General features: G+C 24.5%; 1 protein-coding gene across 1 annotated transcript in view; it reads right to left on the bottom strand.

Moving 5' to 3' along the window:
• LOC129976445 (alpha-tocopherol transfer protein-like) overlaps nucleotides 1-10,008 on the bottom strand; it is a 42,763-nt gene extending 32,755 nt beyond the window's left edge. The window contains exon 1 of the mRNA XM_056090022.1: nucleotides 9,874-10,008. The gene's annotated coding sequence lies outside the window, so the exon portion shown is untranslated. The remainder of the gene's footprint in view (nucleotides 1-9,873) is intronic.
• Nucleotides 10,009-10,327: the final 319 nt, after the last annotated feature.

Genomic DNA, 10,327 nt, shown 5'->3' on the forward strand with positions numbered 1-10,327 from the left:
ATATATATATATATATATATATATATATATATATATATATATATATATATATGTTTGTCTGTGACAAAGTCTTAATAATGAGTGTGTCTTAATAATGAGCCCCATGATAACGTAGCTCTATTAAAGCTTTAAATGTTTGTGTAATCTATTTAAAATTGCACATTGTCTTTTGCGATTGTACAATTTTATTTTTTGATTCCTCCAGTAAATTGCTCAGATAATTAGCCTAATCTTTTTCTTTAGCTTTCAACAATGAAAGAAAATCACGAGATTAAACGGTTGATGAAACAATGAAAATGAGTTGAAATTCTTTGTAACAATGAAATCAGTTGTTGAAAAGCTTACAGCATTATTAAAATTCAGGAAAAATGGCACAGCGAATAAATTGGTACTTTTAAAAGGACAATTTTTACTCTCTCGTGTACGAAACGTAGATAAAGCATTGTAATCGTCAAAAAATTCGAATTCGAGATATTAATTTATCTCCAGGTTTTAGATCTTTTTGAGACCGAAAAACATTTTCTAAGCTTTTTGCTTGTTAGTCTGTCTATCTGTGATAAAGCCTCAAAAACGCTTTAAGCTATACAGATGAAATTTGGTATGTAGCCTTTACTCGAAATTTGTAAACTACTATTAAATTTTGAGTGAAATATCTTCAACCGAATTCTATTTGTCTGACTATGAAAATATGGCAACTGCAAAGCGAAGACAGCTAAATGGATTAAATTTGTTAAAAATATTTGACATCAACAGTGTAATAGTGTATCAAATTTAATACCAAAATCGTCACGAGGTTGTCTTTTTGTCGTTCTGTGCTTTCACAAGCATGTGAAAGCAATAACTCTAAAAACTTAGATAGATCAAATTTGATTATGTGATCTGTTTATTACATTTGTAATTCGGAGCCCAATTTTGCTTACAGTCGGTTCGATAAAATATGTCTAAAGTGCAAATTCGATTTTCGGGTACTTTCAACTGCCTGCCACTGATTAATCAGAGAAAATATTTCTACGATAGATTCACTCCAATAATTTATATTTTATAACTGCTATTCGCTAATGCCATGCAAAACATTAGCCATACCTAAATCCAGAATTTCATGTGGGGTAGAGGGACATGATAAGTTTATTGAAGAATACGTGATAAAGCATTTGATAGACATTGCTGTTAATTTGAATATTAAATGGTGAGAAAAACAAGTTTATTTTTATGATATTTTAAGAGATTATGGAAGCATGAAACCTAAATTTAGTACATTTTTAATTAGTTGAAATTCTAAAAATTTTTAATATCATTTTAAAATATACATTTCCTTTTTCTAAAGTGTATCTTTGTGGAATCTTTCGAACATATTTTGTTTATTTGTTCTGTTGAGCGAGCTCACGCACGCCCATACACACACATAACGCACATATGCACACATAACACACATATACACGTGCATACACATACATAACACACATATACATTCGCATACACTCACATAACGCACATATACACGAACATACACACACATAACACGCATATACACGTGCATACACATACATAACACACATATACACGTGCATACACACATATACACGCGCATACACTCACATAACGCACATATACACGAACATACACACACATAACACACATATACACGTGCATACACATACATAACACACATATACACGTGCATACACACACATATACACGCGCATACATTCACATAACGCACATATACACGAACATACACACACATAACACACATATACAGGTGCATACACATACATAACACACATATACACGTGCATACACACACATATACACGCGCATACACTCACATAACGCACATATACACGAACATACACACACATAACATTCATATGCGCGCACAAATGGAAGAAAATTTGTTACAGACGATTTTATTGATTTATTTGCTGGCAACAAAAAGGTGCAATTGTAATAATAACAGTGGAATTTAATAATCCAGTAAAATTAAAATTACCTCTGCTCATATTCATTTTATTTATTACAATTATTCATTTATTTACTCATATTCATTTTATTTATTACGGTAATATTTCTTAAGTTAAAAATATAGCCACAAATTCTTAACTTTGTCCTATATTGTTATAGCTTTTCTTCATTTGAATATATTCATGTTTTGTGAGCATTCCTAAATAAAAATTTAGTTGAAATTTTTAGATTAGACCAAAGATAATAAAGCTACTGGTTTTGAATTTTTTAAACTATTTAATGAAGTATTTGATCAACAAGACCAATGCTCGGGAACTTAATGCAAAAGCAACAACTTATGTCCGCAGTTTAAATACTTATTAATAATTATTTTCGAAATAAAAATCCTTCTGGTTCAAATTTTCTGGTCCAAGATTATCAAGAATAACAAATTTAGGGGAAAATATTCTGATATATTATATTAAAGAAAAATTAAAATTAAAAGACATTAAAGAAACAAAAATGTGTCTAAAAATATGGAATCAAGAAACTGAAACAAATCTACATCCCTAATTAAAATAGATAAAAAAGGATCAAGTGATTTTCTTAAACGCAAACACAAGAAAATACTAAGTTTAAACAATATCCACATTTCCACATATCCGGTTGCTTTAATTATGTGGTTAATAAAACAATTTCTGAACCGCAGTAAATAGTAAAATACATTTTCCGTTAATTGAGATAGTTTAGTTGATAGAACCTGAATTCAATAAAAAAATAAATAGTGTCAACAACGTGTGATGAGCAAAATTACATTTCTAATGGAAAAATAATATGTAGAAATGTTTTGGTAGAAAATCTGATAAAAAATCTATAATTGTATTGTTTTTGTGATCTGCTCTCAGAGTATTCCCGAAATACTTCGAGAAAAAAATAGAAAAACTATAAATACATCGAAAATTCCAGAAATAATGCGGAAAAATACAATAGGAATAAATATATAGATATTGAAGGAGATAATGCATTTATCTTTGAATGTCCTTCAATGTTTGAATTTTTGCATTTTACTGAAATGCAAAAATGAAAAAACATTTACAGCATGTGGAAAACGTCACTGCCAAGTTTATCAAATGATGCCGTTATATCTTAGAATAGATTTTTAAAAACATTTATATAATTTGCATTTATTAATGATGAATAATTATACCTTAAAATGAAATAATTATTTTATTTTTCATTGATAAAACGGTAATCTTTTTCTTGCTTGCATTTATATTTTAAGTTCTAGCCAATTTAAAGGACAAACGATTTATAGATTGCAATTTTAAAACTATGCATCTTTCAATTATACCAATTTAATTTTTAATAGAATTTGAAATACAATTGCTTTAAAAGTGAAAATCTTGCCTTATCAAAACTTGTGATTCGTTTTTATAAGTCAAAAGTACATAAGCATTAAAGCTAGAAATGAAACTTTATCAGATTGTCTTGTTACTAATTAATATACTATCTTCTCAAATTTTAAAGCAAAAGATTTTTAAATGATATATTTTAAATATTTTCTCACAAGAAATTATATTAAGACAAATGCAAACAATACAATTTCTTTGAAAGTGAAAATCTTGTCTTATCAAAACTTATGATTCGTTTTTATAAGTCAAAAGTACATACGCATTAAAGCTAGAAATGAAACTTTATCAGATTGTCTTGTTACTAATTAATATACTATCTTCTGAAATTTTAAAGCAAAAGATTTTTAAATGATACATTTTAAATATTTTCTCATAAGAAATTATATTAAGACAAATGCAAACAATACAATTTCTTTAAAAGTGAAAATCTTGCCTTATGAAAACTTGTGATTCGTTTTTATAAGTCAAAAGTACATAAGCATTAAAGCTAGAAATTAAACTTTATCAGATTGTCTTGTTACTAATTAATATACTATCTTCTGAAATTTTAAAGCAAAAGATTTTTAAATGATATATTTTAAATATTTTCTCATAAGAAATTATATGAAGACAAATACAAACAATACAATTTCTTTAAAAGTGAAAATCTTGCTTTATCAAAACTTATGATTCGTTTTTATAAGTCAAAAGTACATAAGCATTAAAGCTAGAAATGAAACTTTATCAGATTGTCTTGTTACTAATTAATATACTATCTTCTGAAATTTTAAAGCAAAAGATTTTTAAATGATATATTTTAAATATTTTCTCATAAGAAATTTTATTAAGACAAATGCAAATAATACAATTTCTTTAAAAGTGAAAATCTTGCTTTATCAAAACTTATGATTCGTTTTTATAAGTCAAAAGTACATAAGCATTAAAGCTAGAAATGAAATTTTATTAGATTGTCTTGTTACTAATTAATATACTATCTTCTGAAATTTTAAAGCAAAAGATTTTTAAATGATATATTTTAAATATTTTCTCATAAGAAATTATATTAAGACAAATGCAAATAATACAATTTCTTTAAAAGTGAAGATCTTGCTTTATCAAAACTTATGATTCGTTTTTATAAGTCAAAAGTACATAAGCATTAAAGCTAGAAATGAAATTTTATCAGATTGTCTTGTTACTAATTAATATACTATCTTCTGAAATTTTAAAGCAAAAGATTTTTAAATGATATATTTTAAATATTTTCTCATAAGAAATTATATTAAGACAAATGCAAACAATACAATTTCTTTAAAAGTGAAAATCTTGCTTTATCAAAACTTATGATTCGTTTTTATAAGTCAAAAGTACATAAGCATTAAAGCTAGAAATGAAAATTTATCAGATTGTCTTGTTACTAATTAATATACTATCTTCTGAAATTTTAAAGCAAAAGATTTTTAAATGATATATTTTAAATATTTTCTCATAAGAAATTATATTAAGACAAATGCAAACAATACAATTTCTTTAAAAGTGAAAATCTTGCTTTATCAAAACTTATGATTCGTTTTTATAAGTCAAAAGTACATAAGCATTAAAGCTAGAAATGAAACTTTATCAGATTGTCTTGTTACTAATTAATATACTATCTTTTGAAATTTTAAAGCAAAATATTTTTAAATGATGTATTTTAAATATTTTCTCATAAGAAATTATATTAAGACAAATGCAAATAATACAATTTCTTTAAAAGTGAAAATCTTGCTTTATCAAAACTTATGATTCGTTTTTATAAGTCAAAAGTACATAAGCATTAAAGCTAGAAATGAAACTTTATCAGATTGTCTTGTTACTAATTAATATACTATCTTCTGAAATTTTAAAGCAAAAGATTTTTAAATGATATATTTTAAATATTTTCTCATAAGAAATTATATTAAGACAAATGCAAACAATACAATTTCTTTAAAAGTGAAAATCTTGCTTTATCAAAACTTATGATTCGTTTTTATAAGTCAAAAGTACATAAGCATTAAAGCTAGAAATGAAAATTTATCAGATTGTCTTGTTACTAATTAATATACTATCTTCTGAAATTTTAAAGCAAAAGATTTTTAAATGATATATTTTAAATGTTTTCTCATAAGAAATTATATTAAGACAAATGCAAACAATACAATTTCTTTAAAAGTGAAAATCTTGCTTTATCAAAACTTATGATTCGTTTTTATAAGTCAAAAGTACATAAGCATTAAAGCTAGAAATGAAACTTTATCAGATTGTCTTGTTACTAATTAATATACTATCTTCTGAAATTTTAAAGCAAAAGATTTTTAAATGATATATTTTAAATATTTTCTCATAAGAAATTATATTAAGACAAATGCAAACAATACAATTTCTTTAAAAGTGAAAATCTTGCTTTATCAAAACTTATGATTCGTTTTTATAAGTCAAAAGTACATAAGCATTAAAGCTAGAAATGAAATTTTATCAGATTGTCTTGTTACTAATTAATATACTATCTTCTGAAATTTTAAAGCAAAAGATTTTTAAAGGATATATTTTAAATATTTTCTCATAAGAAATTATATTAAGACAAATGCAACAATACAATTTCTTTAAAAGTGAAAATCTTGCTTTATTAAAACTTATGATTCGTTTTTATAAGTCAAAAGTACATAAGCATTAAAGCTAGAAATGAAAATTTATTAGATTGTCTTGTTACTAATTAATATACTATCTTCTGAAATTTTAAAGCAAAAGAATTTTAAATGATATATTTTGAATATTTTCTCATAAGAAATTATATGAAGACAAATGCAAACAATTATCACAAATTTTATATGATATTAACTAATTAAATATTTCCTTTTCCTAACTTATCTATTAACTTTCACAAGTATACTCATTATTAAGGCATTCGATTTTTAAATATAAAAGAAATCTAGAATGCAGTTTACATCATACACTTTAAATAATTAGATATGAAATTTCTTAGACGAGATATATTCCAAAATGAAGTTCATATTAATGTTTCTTATTATTTAGTTACATCATGCTGACAAAAAATTAGATTAAAATTTCAGTTCATTGTCATTAGAAATTTCACGCTTTTGCTGTTTTTATATGAATTAAATTTTTGAATTTAAAGCAAAGGCAATATCATAATTTTAGTAAAATATTTGACAATTTAACAGCAAATTTCAAATATTTTTTCAGTATTTATTTACTCTCATAACGTGATTTCATAAGATAATAGTAGTAATTGTAATGATAACTTAATTATATTTTGAACAATGCAAAGCAAATTACTACAAAAAAAAGGATTCCTTATTAATATTTGTATTTTATTTTCTATCGATATACGTTTTATATCGATATTGACTCATCAACCTTAAAAACGGCTTCGAATGACATGTCAAATCTTATCCTCGATAGCCGTCACTGATTATTTTTTTTCGTTATCTGATTCGGAAGTTTCTATTTATTTATTTAATATTCAAGTTCTTCTCAAGCAAAAGGTCAATTTTCTTTTTTTATTGATAGTGTAAAGTTCAAGTGGTAAAATCATCACTGCGCCCTATCAGTATTTCGAGATCATGATAATAGTTTTACAGTATGCTACAAGACAGCTATTTTTGTTAAAAAACATGTAAAAAGGTATATGAACTTGACACATCGGTATATTGATCTCTATGATCGTATTAGATTGTTTGCCATCTTTTCTGATAAAAAGTTTCGGCTGCATTCGATTTTTTATTATGTCATAAATATGTCTAAACCATCATTTATTTTTATGTATTGCATGAATATTACGAAAACTATTTTGTATTCTTTCAAAATATAAAAAAAATCTATTCTTGCATTGATTATATAGATATTATATGCATTCTAGGCTTTTAAAAATAATTTTTACTAATTTTATAAATTTCAAAAAAAATAATAAATTTCATTTTTTTAAAATTTTAAATATGGAGTTACCAAGAAATATTCTCTGAAAATTTTTAATTATGTCATTCCAGTTTTATGGCATATTAATTTTTTAATTAATTACATTTTTTTCATGAAGCTATCCTATATATTTTTTACTCTTAATGCAAATTAACCAATTAGCGATGAAAAAAAATTATTCCAAATAAGGTTATCCTATAAGGTCAAAATAAAGTCCTATATCTTTTACTCTTAAGGCAAATTAACCAACTAGTGAGGACAAATGAAAATTATGCAAAATAAGTTTATCCTATAAGGTCAAAATAAGTACTACATTTTTTTTGCTCTTAATGCAAATTAGCCAACTAGTGGGGAAAAATAAAAATTATGCAAAATAAGTTTATCCTATAAGGTCAAAATAAGTACTACATTTTTTTTTTTTTTTTTGCTCTTAATGCAAATTAGCCAACTAGTGAGGAAAAATAAAAATTATGCAAAATAAGTTTATCCTATAAGGTCAAAATAAGTACTACATTTTTTTTTTTTTTTTTTTTTTTTGCTCTTAATGCAAATTAGCCAACTAGTGAGGAAAAATAAAAATTATGCAAAATAAGTTTATCCTGTAAGGTCAAAATAAGTACTACATTTTTTTTGCTCTTAATGCAAATTAGCCAACTAGTGGGGAAAAATAAAAATTATGCAAAATAAGTTTATCCTATAAGGTCAAAATAAGTACTACATTTTTTTTTTTTTTTGCTCTTAATGCAAATTAGCCAACTAGTGAGGAAAAATAAAAATTATGCAAAATAAGTTTATCCTATAAGGTCAAAATAAGTACTACATTTTTCTTTGCTCTTAATGCAAATTAATCAACTAGTGAGAAAAAATAAAAATTATACAAAATAAGTTTATCCTATAAGCTCAAAATAAGTACTACATTTTTTTTGCTCTTAATGCAAATTAGCCAACTAGTGGGGAAAAATAAAAATTATGCAAAATAAGTTTATCATATAAAGTCAAAATAAATACTACATTTTTTTTTACTCTTAATGCAAATTAACCAACTAATGAGGAAAAATAAAAATTATGCAAAATAAGTTTATCCTATAAGCTCAAAATAAGTACTACATTTTTTTACTCTTAATGCAAATTAACCAACTAGTCAGGAAAAATAAAAATTATGCAAAATAAGTTTATCCTATAAGGTCAAAATAAGTACTACATTTTTTTTGCTCTTAATGCAAATTAGCCAACTAGTGAGGAAAAATAAAAATTATGCAAAATAAGTTTATCCTATAAGGTCAAAATAAGTACTACATTTTTTTTGCTCTTAATGCAAATTAGCCAACTAGTGGGGAAAAATAAAAATTATGCAAAATAAGTTTATCCTATAAAGTCAAAATAAATACTACATTTTTTTTTACTCTTAATACAAATTAACCAACTAATGAGGAAAAATAAAAATTATGCAAAATAAGTTTATCCTATAAGGTCAAAATAAGGTCCTATATTTTTTTACTTTTAATGCAAATTAATCAACTAGTGAGAAAAAATAAAAATTATGCAAAATAAGTTTATCCTATAAGATCAAAATAAGTACATTTTTTTTACTGTTAATGCAAATTAACCAACTAGTGATGAAAAATAAAAATATGCAAAATAATGTTAAATTTCAGAAACAATGCGTTTGACAAATAATAAACAAAGCGTGTCAGTATTTATAATAACTATATTTAAAATTTTAAAGTATCTATTTTAAATATAATAATTTTGAGTATATAATTTTTTAAGAATTTTTTTTAAATAAATATAATATGCATTCTCTTAAGAACTGATAGATCTAGTAATATCAATTTTGCTAACTGTGTAAATCGACAGTGAATGCGTAGTTTTTTTCAGTTATTCTATTGACTAAATTACATTTTTACGCACTTAGATACTTCTATTGACTACTTACTATTTTTAAGTAACTACATTTTTTTATGAACAAATGGTCATGGTTACATCATTTCAAAAACATTGATAAGGATTTATTGATAAAACAAAATTTCAAATGAATTGTCTGTGACAAAAAGCATTTATGGAAGTGAAATATTAAAATTAACAGCAACTCTTAGCTGGATTAAATGATCATGTGTCCATTTACATGAACTAAAAGAATAAATCCTAAATTGAAGAATATTATATAATATGATATTAAGTCTCCATGTGTTTGAATTCAGTGCCACATAAAAATTTTGAAACCACAAAAGTTAAATTGATAAAAAAAAATAACAAGTTTAAATTCCACTTGGGTATTTCATTCAAAATTTTGAGAAAAAAAAAGATTGCAAAGAGACTAGTGAATTATTTCTTTCACCAAAATAAAATCCATATGAAATAAATAATTAAACAACCCATATTCGAAATAAATCTCATACAATATTTACAGATTTTCTTTTTAGATTCATTTCTATATAAAATTTACAACAATGAAATCATAAAATAAAATATTATCTTAGTTAATGCAATAATAACAAAAATAAAATAATTTTTGACGATTTAAAAAAATTACTCTTTTGTCTAAAGAGTATAAATATATTTTTAAAAAAATCGTCTGCCTTACCCAGTCCCCTCGCAGTGAAATTGTTCTGAAGAGTTCTTGAAACTTAATATTTGTAAAGAGACATTTTACGGATGAAGATGTTTCGGATAGAAACTTGAAGAGGTCGTGCCTTTGGCAATGAGTGTCTTATATACAGAGGGAGAGGAAAAAAAATACAGAAAGTGAAACTAATTATTTAATTCCGGGTTACTTATTCTTTCTTTTGTTTCAAACAAAAAGAAACATTTAATTCAATGATTCGATAATCTGTTAGCAATTTTGGCCATGTTTCGGTTTTAATAGGGGGATCCATTAAAAGAGGTGGAGCTTTAAAATACTTGCTCCGCCTATAATATTCAAAATGATTTTAGCATAGCAATCACAAAGCTCACCGAATTTTAATTATTTGGTATTTCTATATAGAAAGTAAATGATTTTTGGTTATCAATGATTGATTGATATTTTTAGACTCAAT

This window comes from Argiope bruennichi, chromosome 7, assembly GCF_947563725.1.
Source record: "Argiope bruennichi chromosome 7, qqArgBrue1.1, whole genome shotgun sequence".
Taxonomy (NCBI): domain Eukaryota; kingdom Metazoa; phylum Arthropoda; class Arachnida; order Araneae; family Araneidae; genus Argiope; species Argiope bruennichi.